Source organism: Podarcis filfolensis (genome assembly GCF_964270895.1).
Source record: "Podarcis filfolensis genome assembly, chromosome: 6".
In the NCBI taxonomy this organism is placed as follows: domain Eukaryota; kingdom Metazoa; phylum Chordata; class Lepidosauria; order Squamata; family Lacertidae; genus Podarcis; species Podarcis filfolensis.
In genome coordinates, this window is record NC_139609.1 from 67,161,399 (window position 1) to 67,175,410 (window position 14,012).

Consider the following 14,012-nt stretch of genomic DNA (forward strand, 5'->3'; position numbering starts at 1 on the left):
TCATACCAAGAACTAACTTAGTTGGTCTTTAAGGTGCTACTGGAAGAAAAAAAAATTTTTTTGTTTTGACTATGGCAGACCAACACGGCTACCTATCTGTAACAGCAGCAGGTTAGCATGGGAGGGTAGCTCTGCAACAGGGATAAAGGGGCCATCTGTTGCTTCTGCAGACTGGAGAGAGTGGGGAGGTCTCATGAACTCAGGGGAATTCCCCACAACAGTGAACCAGCTCCCTCACACTATTGCATGCAGCCACCAGTGCACTCTCTTATGGTGAATATGACCCTGAGCAATGGGAAGGCAGCATTCCCAGCTGCGACCCCTTTGCTGTCTGGCACAAACTGAAGCCAAAACCACACGGGCAGCCTGTATATGGAGAAAGGGATAAGACTAACGTTTCCTTAAAGAGCATAAATTATCAAGGGGTGGGTGGGCATATAGGAAGGAGGGGACAAAAAGCTCATTTACAAGCTCTTGTTTCTAGGCTCCAGATTATTTCCCTTCAGTGTATTTGCCTTTTTCATTTCAAAACAAAAGGGCAGAACCCACAGCGCTGCCTGGCTTAACAGGCTGCTCCTTAATGAGGACCAACTGTGGGGGAAGTGTTGACTCAGCCTTTTGTCGCCCAGCCACGTTTTGCTAAACGTTACAGCCGCCCACTCACTGCCCCCACCCAGGTAGACTGTGGAAGCACAACCAAAGTTTGGGACAAATCCAGCTATATGCACGGCAGAGAGGTGGTGATTCTGAGAGCTGCAAATGGGCTCCCCAAGTATCTCCCCCAGCTCCTTGCTCAGAATAAACAGGGCCTTTTAAAGTCACAAACCTTTTACCCCTTTATTCCTTTACTCAAGAGGAGTTCTAGTCTCCATTCATTGAAAAGAAAATGACAGCATATTCCTTTCCAGGTTTTCTCATGTCCTCACTACAGGAAGAGATGTAAAATTCTGTGTCGGAGAGTCCCTGTCTTAAGAAAATGCTGCTTATTAAGTTTCTTTCTAGGAATGTCTGCTTCAGCATTAGCAACCAGCTTACTCAGCCTCTATTCTAGCAGTTAACCAGAGTAGCCTGTCATTACGGTAACCAAATGTAATAGAGGACAGGGTTCCCACACCTTTAGTAATTGTCAGCTGAAGAGGAGAATTCTTCTACCATTACATAGTTACATTATCACACAGAAAGGAACATAGGAAACTGCCTTGCAACATCACAGTATTTCCATCTAGACTAAAACTGTCTAGTCTCCAGGATCATGGCAGAGGTCTTTTCCATCACCTGCTACCTGATCTTTTAAAATGGAGTTGGCAGGGACTGAACCCAGAACCCTTTGCATTCAAAGGATGTGATCTCTTCCACTGAGTTGTGGGTCCTCCCAACTTCTACCCATTGGACATTAGCAAAGGCAAGCAAAAGTTTGAGAGAGAAAGCAACCAATAACACTGAGCACTCCGGAAAACAAAACCAGGGTAGCTCAGTTGGTTAGAGCATGGTGCTGAAAATGCCAAGGTTGCAAGTTCGATCCCCATATTGGGACAGCTGCATATTTCTGCATTGCAGGGGGTTGGACTAGATGATCCTCAGGGTCCCTTCCAACTCTACAATTCTATGATTCTATGATATAAAAGACAAAAGATTGCACTAACAGAAAGGGATGTTACTGCAGGCCCTTTTAGAGATAATTTTATTGATTAACACGTTACCCTTTAGTTCCCTTGCTTACAAAACACTCATAGACTTTATTAAACAAAAGTGTCTGTCTGGTTCTTGGGCCTGGTCTATTTATGCAGCACAGAGCAGTAGATGAGTCCTGTATGACCTAATACAACAATCAGTGCAATTCTATATATGACTGTTCAGAAGCAAGCCCTACTGAGTTCAGTGTGACTTACCCCCTGATAAGTGTGTACATGATTGTGGTCTAAGTTTGCTGTCTCTTCCAACACTCCCATTTTAAGACTGTGACCAAATGCAGACTTTGTGGCTTTAACAGCAAGCTAGATGATTTTCCCCCTCCTTCTACCCTCTTTTTGCTTAGTATCCTGTCTGATTAAGAGTTCTGGAGAACTCAAAAGCTTGTTAACTATTTTGTGGCATTTTATTAGTTCCAATAAAGGTATTGGCCAGCTGTGGATTTTGGAACACAGATTTCTTTACTTTATACATTTGTTTTTGTGAAAGTAGATGTACACACAGAGAACAAATAAATGATATATGCCTTCTTTGGAGCAGCTAACTGGTCAATACTGAATCAGCAATGTAGTCCCAATACTAAATTGTAGTCCAACTGTAGATGTCCCACAGATACATTTCATTTAGCACTTTGACTGATAACCAGGCCTAACTAAATATTGCCTTAACAGTTGTGTTCAAATGCAGAGCTGCTTCAATCATGGGGGGAGGTGCAAGTTGTCTGGGTGCAAGTTGTCTGATTTTAACAGCAAAGGCAGGTGTGCAGGTGAAGAAGGTGTAACTTTACCCTCATTAACACCTTGAGTTGCCTGCAGTAAGAGATGGCATCTAATAAATTTAATAAAAACCAATAAAAACAATTCATTCCTTCTTTTTCTCTGCAAGCTCCAACGAGGGAAGTGACCCTGACTGAGTGAAAAATATTTGGGGCTGTGGGGAATAAATTGCAGGTGCAGGGTAAAGTTCAGTGCCCCTCACCTGCATACTCCATTTGCTGCTAAAATCAGACCAGCACCCTAATTTCTATGCAGCTGAAGCAGTTTTATGTTATCAAACACATGGAACTGACATCATCATGTTTGATTTGGTCCTCAGATACCAATGTGTGCACTCCTTTGAGCTCATACATGTATGGAAGAGGATGCATCAAGAAAGCAGCAGCCAGGAGCTCAGCCATATCTAAGGACTTAGGGTGCTGGACACACAAGGTCTCCAACGACAGGGTGGAAATGTGTTAAGGGCAACATGAGGATAGTCAGCGGCAGACCTACATTTTTGGGCCCCTGATATAGCAGCCTCTTTGCAACCAGCAACGAGGTCTGAGTTCTCTTCTTCAGTGGGGTTGTTCCACAACAGATCATCACAGTTTTGTTTTGTTTTTAATACCACTACATCTTACATTTTGATTAAACTTGTTGTACTAAATTATCTCCTACAGTGGATGCTCGGGTTGCAAACGTGAGCCATGCGGGATGCACATTCGCAACCCGCAGCGGATCGTCTGTGCACGCGCGGGTTGTGATTCGGCGCTTGTGCAACTGCCAAAACTTGGAAGTAACTCGTTCTGGTACTTCCGGGTTTCAGCAGGTCCGTAACCCGAAAAAAGGCAACCTGAAGCGTCTGTAACCCGAGGTATGATTGTATTTCAAAGTCACTGGTGTGAATAGAAAATCCCTATGCCTTATAGTTTTTGAGTTATTGGGGGGAGGCGTGAAAATTAGGGGAATATTAGGGGAATACAGGCACAATGCACTTTTTAAAGCAAAATTCATTAGTTTTATAGTAGATCCACCACTGGGGACTGAATGGGGAACTGTCATGCTCGTCCTCTCTGCCAGCCTTAATGTTTACTCCATATCATGAAGCTATCAGTGTTATGAATTTCCCCCTTTCCCACCAGTGACAGCCAATGATGTAAAGCAGGGTCAGTGAAACGAATAATACAATGGTGTCACACCAGGGGCATGGGTTCCATCGTAGTATTGGGAAAATGAGAGGATCTGGCACAGTAACCCGGTCTCCAACATGATGTGCATTCCTCCCCAAAGCACGTTAGAAACTATAGTAACTTAGTGCAAGCTGCGGCACTGTACAGACTAGCATAATTTCATGGACTAGAGGAGGTCCCCAAACTAAGGCCCTTGGGCCAGGTAAGGCCCGGGGGACTCATTTATCTGGCCCGTAGCAACCCCCGCCGCCTGCTCTTACCAGCACTGCGCTGCGCGGCTGCCCACTTCTGGGTTGGAGGAGCACCGGAAATAGCTTGTGCACATGTGCCAGAGTTATTTGTGTTACGAAAAAGGAGCAATGCTGCTGAGTGCTCCAGATGGCTGGAAAGCCAAACAGGATGTTGATGTTTTGGGACTGTACCGTGGGAACAAGGGACAGTCTATTCTGTGCACTGAGCACCGGATGTTAGCTCAGAGTGTCACATGACCCTGTACTGGAAGTACATGGGAGGAGTTATTCTCTCTCTGCTGTTTGGTGTAGAAAGAGTGCAGACATGTTTTCTCTGTACTGCTGGAAAGACAGAAATAAAGGCATGTAAATACATTTCTGTCTGTCTCTCTCCCCTCCCTGGGAGTGAGGGAGGAGGGATGGTTGTGTTCTTCTCACGTTGGGAAGGCTCGCCGATAAGAGATCTTGCCTTGATTGCCGGGAGTCGCTGACGGGGGAGATCAACAAGGAATCCAAGCCGGGCACCTGGAGAGTGGCCAATTCCTCTGACTGAGGCTAAAGATTCCAACAATTTGCACATGTGCAAGCATTATTTCCGGTGCACATCCGGGTCAGAGGAGGCCCGTGCACGTGCGCACAAGCTATTTCTGGTGCTCTGACCCGGAAGTGCGCCGGAAATAGCATGTGCGCACGTGTATGGGCACACGCTCCCCCGCCCTCCGCGCGATCGGCACTGGAGACACTGCCCGAGGTGTGATAAGTTTGCTGGCCCTTGGACTAGAGTCCATTTAATCAGATTCGAGTTAACCTCAGCAATTGTTTTAGCTAGACAGACAGACAGACAGACATCTCACACAGGTAAAGGGAGAAATACAGAATTGTCACAGGCTGAGAGAATCAATGTGTTTATATGGCTGCTTTTTTAGAGACTGAACACAATATAAACATGGCTGCCTAAATTCAGTCAAACCACCAAGAAAAATACTACACTGCTTGTTTTGACCTCATGTGACAATAATTAGTTGAACAGAAGCTTTCAGTAAATACCACAACATATGCACAATCCCACATTCTAATGGTAGCAAAAATGAGAGTCACAAGCATGATCTAAAATGCTCAATGTCCTTCTGGCACACAAACAGAAGTGTATCTGACTTCCTAACAAAAGGGATGCAGGGTAAATTTAAATCACTGATTTAAAAAGTGGTGACTACAGTAAATTACTTAAATGATTTTTCCAGCTTTCTAATTCCTATATGTCTTAAACAAGCATGCATGTTAGTTAGTTGCTATAATAAATACAGCTTACTTGTTTTCAACTAAATAGTGCCTTTATACTATCCAGGAGTGTGACACAAAACCTCTAACCATGCAGCTCACATGCATTTTGTACATTACTGAATTTATACTGTATCTGTTTAAGCAAGCAATTATGAATTAGAGATTTGTTTGATTTTTTTCTACATAAGGCCACTAAGCAAGATTACTTACTTGAAGTCTAAGTGCCCAGAACATTCCAGAAGCAAGTGTCACTAACAACATTGATTCTCCATGGCATGCAAAATAAATATTTGAGAACATCTAAATAGTCATATGTTGAATAAGTATAGTGCATAGCCTGTTATGTCATATTTATAATACTTAACCTCAAGCTACTTTTTTTGTTGTTGTTGCTTGCCGGCTTGTTCTTTTACAAAGGAAAAAGGCTTTGAAACTCAATAGTTATGTTTGCCAAGGTTTTTTTTCTTGGTTTATCAAACACAGCTTCATATCTGATGCCTGCAAAACAACCCTAATTCCTGGTTTGGACTTGTTGCTCCTACTCAGATTTTTCTGTCCCTACTTAGGGAACAGCAGTGCAGGAACTATCTCTATGGTTTACCGTTACATGTGAATTAGACCAAGATGTTTTCATAGGGTGTCATTTTATCTGATTTAACAAATCAGGAGTGCAGGTTTTAATGTTTTATCAACTTTAAACCAGGTTATTTTAGAGAAATACTTAATATAACCACTTTTTTTAAAAGATGCAAGTAAACAAAGCTTGGTCTAAATTTTAAAAATCTGATTTTAAATTTTTTAAATGGATTTCTTTTTTTAAGATTGTTCTGGATGAAAGGACAAATTCATGTCAACTCTCCTAAAATGCAAGACTGTGGTGCCTTGCTTGCGGTTACCCTACTATGTTGTCATTTGAATAGGACAGAATAACAGCACTGGAGAATTGAGTGGCTCTAGACCTGTTATTAATATGGCAAGAACTGGTTGAAATTAGTGATGGGGGGGTTTGCTTTGCCTTGGTATTTCCAACACTTATCAGATAAATCTAGAAGCTTCCTCAAGTATCATCTTCCAGTTTGTTAATTGTGCATACTGTATTGAGCCAGGAAGAGCCTCCTTTACTGGCCATATTCACTTGCCCCTTCCCTTTCCCAAAACCTTTGTTTGTGAAGGAGGAGGTCTCACTGATTGGCAGGGTTGGGAGCAATGGCCTCATCACACTCACAGTGCGAATAGGGAGCATGGAAAATTTCACTCCTAGCTCACCTACCTCTGCTAGAAATTAGTTGCAACTACTTTCTGCAGTTCCATGTGAGCATCCAGACTTTACAGACAAAGCCTCCTGTTTACAAGAATAAGTATGGGGAAAGGGGAGCAGCCGTGGGGAGAGCTGGCAAAGGGCAAGTTAATTTTGAACCAAGACTGGACTTTAGAGAGGGTTTAGGTTCAAAGGTTTTTAAACCTATGGTATCATGGCTTGATTTAATCCCTGGCATCTGGTCTCCATAGACATTGATACTTCTGCCTAGGAATTTAAAAAAAATATTTTAACTGCATGCACATTTTGCAATCATATATTGACTCCCAAAAGTTTAAGGCTCTTGAAATAAGTTTGTGGGTGGACCGATTAAGCATTATGCTCCAAACACATATTTTGCAAATTTATCTTGGCTCTGTAAAACACTTCTAATCCTTATTAAAATGTCTGCATGGGGGATTAAAATTTAAGTACGGGCTAATTAATCCCGAGGAAAAACATCCTATCCTATTCAGTCCTGTAAATGAACATTTCTTAAAACCAAATCCTTCAAATGGCTGTGCATTAGAAGAGCAACATTCGGATTTGCCTAGTGTTGCCAAGAACAAGCCTTAGTCTCTGATCCTCCATTGTTTGCCTTCTTGCATGTGGGGCCCAAGGAAGAAGATGGTATAAAATTATTGAGATGCTAGTCTGGTATTCTCTTTATGGAGCAACAAAAAGACCACAGTCTGGAGAAGACATCACTAATATCTCCTTCTCTTAAAAGGTGGACCACCTGAGTGTTGTGAAAGCTCTTCCTAGGGCAAAGAGAGAACAAGTAATAATCCTGACACAAAGCAAAAATTTCTCTCTGATGAGGTCCTCTTGCTCGATATCAAATTACAGTGGTACTTTGGTTTAAGAACAGCCCTGTTTATGAACTATTTGGTTTATGAACTCTGCAAAACTGGAAGTAGTGTCCTGGTTTGCAAACTTTACCTTGGTCTAAGAACAGAATCTGAACGGTGGAAGGGTACCGGTGGCAGGAGGCCTCATTAGGGAAAGCGCACCTCGGTTTAAGAACGGTTTTGGTTTAAGAACGGACTTCTGGAACGGATTAAGTTCGCAAACCGAGGTACCACTGTACTTGTTGGTAAATTACTTGGGATATACAGTAAGTACCTCCATGGTCTCTATCAGTTCTTTCCTTCTGTTTCTTCCTCTGCAACTGATCTGCATCCAGCTTGCTCTTCCCCATGCTTGGGGAAGCCAGTGAATTAAAAGGGGTTGCCTTTATCAGGAAACTAGTGTTTTCCCCATGAGTAGATAGGGGGACTCCAGGCGGCTTGTGTCTAGAAGAGCTTTTAACTGAAGTGGCTGGAATAGGCCTATTGAGGGCTTTTGTAGTGAACAAGAGGCCCTTGACAGTACAATGGACACTCCTACTAATCAGTGGGCATGCCAAGCTTAGAAGGATCTAGCCAATGAAGCCTGAAGTGAACTTGAGTGTAAAAAAACAACAAATGGTTCAAGAAGGGAAGGAATGATTCGGGCTAAAGGGCAAGTATATATTCCTGGGCAACACCCACAGCATAGGGATTGCCCCTGCATAGCACTTCTGATGCCCATCGGCCATTACTTGCAATCTTCCAGTTTTCTCTGCTCTGCCTGATCCTCTTACCTCCCAACTCCTTTGATGCCCCAGAAATAATGTGAGCCATGTGCTCCTGCTGTCTTATCCTCCCCACTGTGATCCTTCATCATCACATTTCAGTGCCATTTCTGATTTCAGTGCCAATTCACATTGATTATGCTTAGCACCACAGACTCTTTCCCAAGTTTTGCCAATTCTCTCAACCCGCTAATTGTTTTCTGAGTATGTATCACTGATCAGCGAATACAGGGCGGTGAGGAATCTTAAGATGTTTTGTTACAAACTGCTTCCCTTCGCAACAAATCCAGTGTCAAAAAAGAGTCTGTTCAAACCAAGTCACTCCAGAGGGCACTGGAGCACCAAGCCAACAGCATGTATTGTTGCTGCAATTCCCCACACACTGGAGAGGAAATTACTTAACATCTTTCCAACTGTGTTCCCGCCCCCCTTCCCTTCAGGAGCCATGGGGGTAGGCTGAGTAATGACATTAAGGAGGAGGTCAGGCAGATATAGAATGGCCTTCGGAAACTGGGTAATGTGGGGGGCCCTGTTTTGGGACAGCCACAGGGCAAGGCCACAGGATTAATCCCCATATAGAAGTCTTAGTGAGCAACTTGGAACAGAAGCCTTCTAGAGAGGCTCCTCCCCCAAGATGCTTGAAAAGAGCCAGGGGTCTCAGGGTGTTTTGTTATTTTTCTGAAAATGAAAGAAAGGAAGTGAGAAATTCAGCTCTTGTGCTAGCAAATTAATATGTTGCGTTACATTAAATGCCATGCACACATGGCATTCGTGTCAGCCCACTGGATTATCCAAAGCACCACAATGGGTGCACTGGTTGCTGCCCCCCCCTTTTGGTCCAATCTATTAGGCATAAAAGACTTTTGCAGTTGCTTAGAATAGCCATACACACCCAGCTCACAGATCACGCAGCTAGGGATGCCATCATTTGCTAGGCTTGCCAACTCTTTTTCTGAAAGAACACCTGTATTTTGTTATACAAGCAATAAAACCAATTCAGCAAATAACCATCATCCTACCCATCACTGCAGCTCCTTGTTGGATAAAAAGCACAGCTGTTGAATTTCTGGATATCATGCATCTAATAATACTTTTCAGGGAGGAGGTGGCGCTGGAACTCCTATCAGCTTTTCCAGAGACAAGGTGCTTCTCTGGGCCCAATGTAGCTAAAGCACAACATGCCAATTGGAGGGCTATTGTTTATGTTTGTTATTATGGGATGTATTTCTGTGTTTTTATATTGTAAAGCACCCTGTGATCTTCAGGCGAAGAGTGGTATAGAAATTTAATAAACAACAAAGAAAGACAGCAGATGTTTCAAGACCCATCTAAAATTAAAACCTCCATATTCAGAAGCGGTATATCTGTGACTAACAATTACTGGGAATAAACCACAGAGGACAGCTATCTCCACTATGCCCTGGTTGTGAGCTTCTTAGTGGCATTTGGTTTACTACAGCTGATGCAATGGACCTTAAGTTTGATCCAATAAGAAAACGTTTATGTTCTTATTAGCTCAAAATTGATGATGCTGGGTAAAACGTCCTGGCAACTGTCATATTCGCTTATTACTGTGTGTGTGTGAGTATCTCACATACACACCCAGCTAAGAATAGTACTGAGCTCTGAAACTCAGCCACCCTTTCCAAGTACCAGCTGATGAATCATTCTAGGCGTCAGATTCTCATTGTTTGTTTTCAAAGCTTACTATAAGGTGGTCCACTGCTGAGCCAAGATCCTCAGACTACATTGGATGAATGTCAGTCTCCTCTTAGCTTCCTTCTCAGCTGCCTAATGTACTTATGTGCTAACTTATACCTTGCCCCACTCAGCCTGCTCCCAAATAGCCATACCTTTATCTGAGAAACAAGGCAGAATGTAACACACCCAGTAGGTTAATCCAGTGGTTTTCAACCAATGTGCCGTGGCACCCTGGGTGGCCTTGAATGATGGTTAAGGGTGCCACAGGCAACACTGGCCTCTGCCTCTCTTTCCTTCCCTCCCTCCTCTGATGCCCTCTCACATTTCTGCCTCCCAAAGGCTTGCACAGCTGTTTATTGCAGCAACCCTGGCTATAAGCTCTGCAGGCACCTCTTTTTTTGGGGGGGGGGGGACTCCCAAGGAGAGAGGAGAGGAGGCTGAAGGAACACTCCACAAGGGAGGGTGTTTGGAAAAGAGTGAGAGGCTACCAGCTCTGCAGGCAAGGGGTGACATAACTGGGCTCCTGAGCTCCACAGGGGTGCCGCAGAAAGGATGTAGTTGGTTAAAGGAGCTATGGACTCAAAAAGGTTGAAAACCTCTGGGTTAATCTATTGCAATCAAAATTTGGAACTCCTGGATAAGACTGGCAAGCGTTTGGAGAAAGGCACTATATGTATAGGTTTATTATTCTTTGCTAAATTTGTATGTTGTCTTTTCATAAAATGGTGCTCAAGGTAAAAACAAGTAAGTAAGACATCAATGCAAACAATAAAAACAACCAGTTAACCAAGCTGCTAATATTTTACAGGGACAGCTTATGAAGCCAAATATTTGCATGTTTGCATCTCAGTGGATGGTTATCACAGAAGGAGCTCTTTACCCTTGGTAAAGAGTTACTGAGCTTGGATACAGCTAGCAAGCAGGGCCCCTCTCAAGTTCCCACCAAACATGCTTCAGATGTTGGGGGGACAAAAAGGAGTGGCCTCTTCTGAAGATCTCAAAGCACAGTCAGGCTTGTATGGGGAAAGCACAGTCTGTCAGATAACCCGGTCCCAGGTTGTGTAAACAACCGTGCTTGGAAATAAGCCAGTAAAGCTGTTTTAACTGGCTGTAGCATTCTGAATCAGCTGGTATCTGAACACTCTTTGCATGTAATCTCACACAAAGTGTGTTTCAGTAGTCCAAACAAGATATAACTAAGGCATGTGTCACCACAGCTAGATCTGATACCTTCAGGAAAAAGTGTCCTTTCTGCACCAGCCTCAGAAAAGGTGCCCTTTCTGCAAAAGTGCTCCTGGTCACTGCTGAAACCTGGGGATCCAGCTTCAGGTCTGGATCCAGGAGTATTCCAAAACTGCAGAGCTGAGTTTTCAAGTGGACTGCAAGCCTGTCCAAGACAGAGGTGGCTAACCTGGGGCCCTCCAGATGTTGATGGGCTACAACTGCCATCCTCCCCAACTATTGGCCATGGGCTTAAGAGTAATAACCAAATAGTAGTCATTTAAGTTTTGAACTTTTATTTATCCCCCCCTTTCCTACTGTATTTGCTGTTTGCTTGTTCTAGAATGTATGAAGTTATTGGTCTTACAGGTGGGTGAGAACCTGAGTAGTTGCAATGGTGATGAAATGATCTTGTGCTGAATGGTGTCCAGAGTGAAAGTCATATTAGCACAAAACTGAGTGTGGCACAAAGACGGAGTTACTGTAGTACCCCGCATGGGAGTTTGGATAGCTTATTTTATTTTTATTCTGAGGCTGTATGAGTTTTAAATCTGGTCAGCTATCTTTATTGTGCAAAGTGACCAGCTAGGATTTTGTACTGAGGGATATGGATGGGTATGTGATTGTGGGTAGTATTGGTTGAATAGTATTGAATGGATCTACAGATATCAGGGGCGGAATTAGCATTATGAATACATGAAGCTGCTATATTGGATCTGGCCATTAGACCATTCTAGCCCATTGCTGTCTACTCAGATTGACAGCAGTTTTCCAGAATCTCAGGCATAAGTCTAAGTCCCACCTATTCTTTCCCTCTCCACCCCTTCCTTCCAACCCTCTCTGAAAGATCACATTTTGCAGGAGGGGATGGTGGGATTCGGGGGGGGGGTGTGCGTGTGTGTAAGAGAGAGAGCAAGCAAGGGAGGTGCATTTCAAATCTAAATACTGTGTCTGGCCAGAGTGTTGGGCTGGACTGTCAGAAACTCAGGTTCAAACTACTGCTCAGCTAAGGACCTTGGGTGCAGAGTTGCTGTGTGGCTTTAAAAAAAAAACTGTTCCAAGGTTTTAAAAAAGGCATTTTAAGAAGCAGCCCCCAAACTTCAAAAACCCAATTGTGCCAGTTCTCTTCTAAACCCTTGAGGAAGTTAGACTAGCTTGCTAAAATGCACCAGGTCAAAAATGCATGAGAAGCCCCGTCTGCCTGAGAGCATCGGTTCTCTTTCTTAGAGGAAACCTGGGTCAAAGATTTCCCCTTTGTATCGAGTTTCGACTTCCTCCTGCAGACTCCCATTTCCTCATGGAAAGAACATGATTTTAGCTATTCAGCGGTCGGAGGGTGGATACAATCAGAGTACAGAGTATAGTTTCATTAGTTCTCAGATGGGAATGCAGCTTCATATACATTCAGCACAACTGTGGCCATCTGGCTGTTTTCACAGCTATTTCAAGGCAGAAATTCACAACCTGCACAGCCATTGTCCAAAAGGGAGACATTTTATGCTTAACATCAACATAATTTGCATCTTGGGTGCTTTTATCAGGAAATATAAGATGACCAGGAACTATGCTCAGTGCCCAGTCCAGCTAGACCCATCCCATGAGGACCAATCCTGCAGACTAGGTATATTTGCAAAGTTAGGGGGAGAGGGGTGTGCAAAATAAATTATAAAAAATGAAAGCAAATACAAGATGCCCCTGCCACTGTAGGTCGTTCTTCTCCAGAAACAGCGCAGTGCCCATACAATATTACAATGCACCCTTGGGGTGCCCATTGCAAACGGATGGAAATGGGACATTCAAGACTTGTATGTGTGCGGGATGTGTTGTGTGTGTGTGTTTTTGATTTTCAGCTAATTCCTATTAGGTTTGCAAGATCAAAAGTGGCAAAGGATCAAAGGACGTCAGATACTCTGAGCAGTTCACTCCCCACAAAAAAAAAAAAAACAGAAGAGGAAAAAACGTTTCCAGCAAAGTCTTGCCCCGCCCCCTAAACACAGGAGAAATTGCGGCTTGGGGGTGGGGAGGAACACGCCCCCCCTGCACCGCGAACAAACGCCTAGAAGTCGTAGCCTTCCGACCTAGCTGCAGAGATTTCCATCTTTCCTGGGCAGCTTACTCCCCCAAATTTGAGCCCTACGACTGCCCATCTATGCCTGCCTTTTGCAAAGCAAACAATGCTGCGTTGCGCTTGGGTCTTGGCTTTTGCCCCTTGCAAAGCCGGTCTCCACGCCAGCGTGTGCTTCATCGCACGCCAGAAACTGCTCCCGACAAATTCAAACTGTCTAAGTCCCACCTATTCTTTCCCTCGTGGCCTCCGCCCCTTCCTTCCAACCCTCTCCGAAAGATCGCATTTCGCAGGAGGGGATGGTGGGATTCGGGGTGTGTGTGTGTGTAAGAGAGCAAGCGAGGGAGACACTCACCGTCCCCAACGCCGGGTGCATTTCAAATCTAAACACGCACGGAGGGGGGAAGGCGGGACGCAAGCCAGGTGCCCCACGAGGGCAGAGGGGCTACCAAACGGTTCGCTAGTAGTTCCCCGGCGAGAGGATGGAAGGCCGCAGATTACAATGGGGGGAAGAGAACTGGCCAAGGATTGCAGCTTTAACAGCACGCAAGGCATCGTTACATCGCATCGTGCCAATGAAATGCCATACAAGACGACCGCCTCTCTCTCCCTCCCCGGTCTCCCCAGAGCTTTATCGATATCCGCGCGCAGCGTGCGGTGGTTAAAAACATTTTTTATATTAAAAAAAACCCCACAGTCGTTCGGGACAATTCCTTTTCCTTTCCTCTGCTGCTTTGACTGCAACGTTTAGACGACGCTAAAATGAGCGCCTTTTTCCACCGCCAAGGAGGCTTTCCGTTAAGTAAAACCCATTCCCTTTGTAGCGCGAGAGAGGGGCGAATGGCATTTGCAGTTTAAATCCCACCACCCACGCCCCGCTTTAGCCGAGGCTCCCGAAGCTGCAGCAGGGTTTGTCTTGAGTTCGCGCGAGCCCGTGGGGGTCTCCCCACACCTGGCGCCCCACG

At 44.4% G+C, this 14,012-nt stretch overlaps 1 protein-coding gene across 20 annotated transcripts in view; it reads right to left on the minus strand.

Moving 5' to 3' along the window:
- NAV1 (neuron navigator 1) overlaps positions 1 to 14,012 on the minus strand; it is a 268,134-nt gene that overhangs the window by 44,947 nt on the left and 209,175 nt on the right. The window lies entirely within an intron of this gene.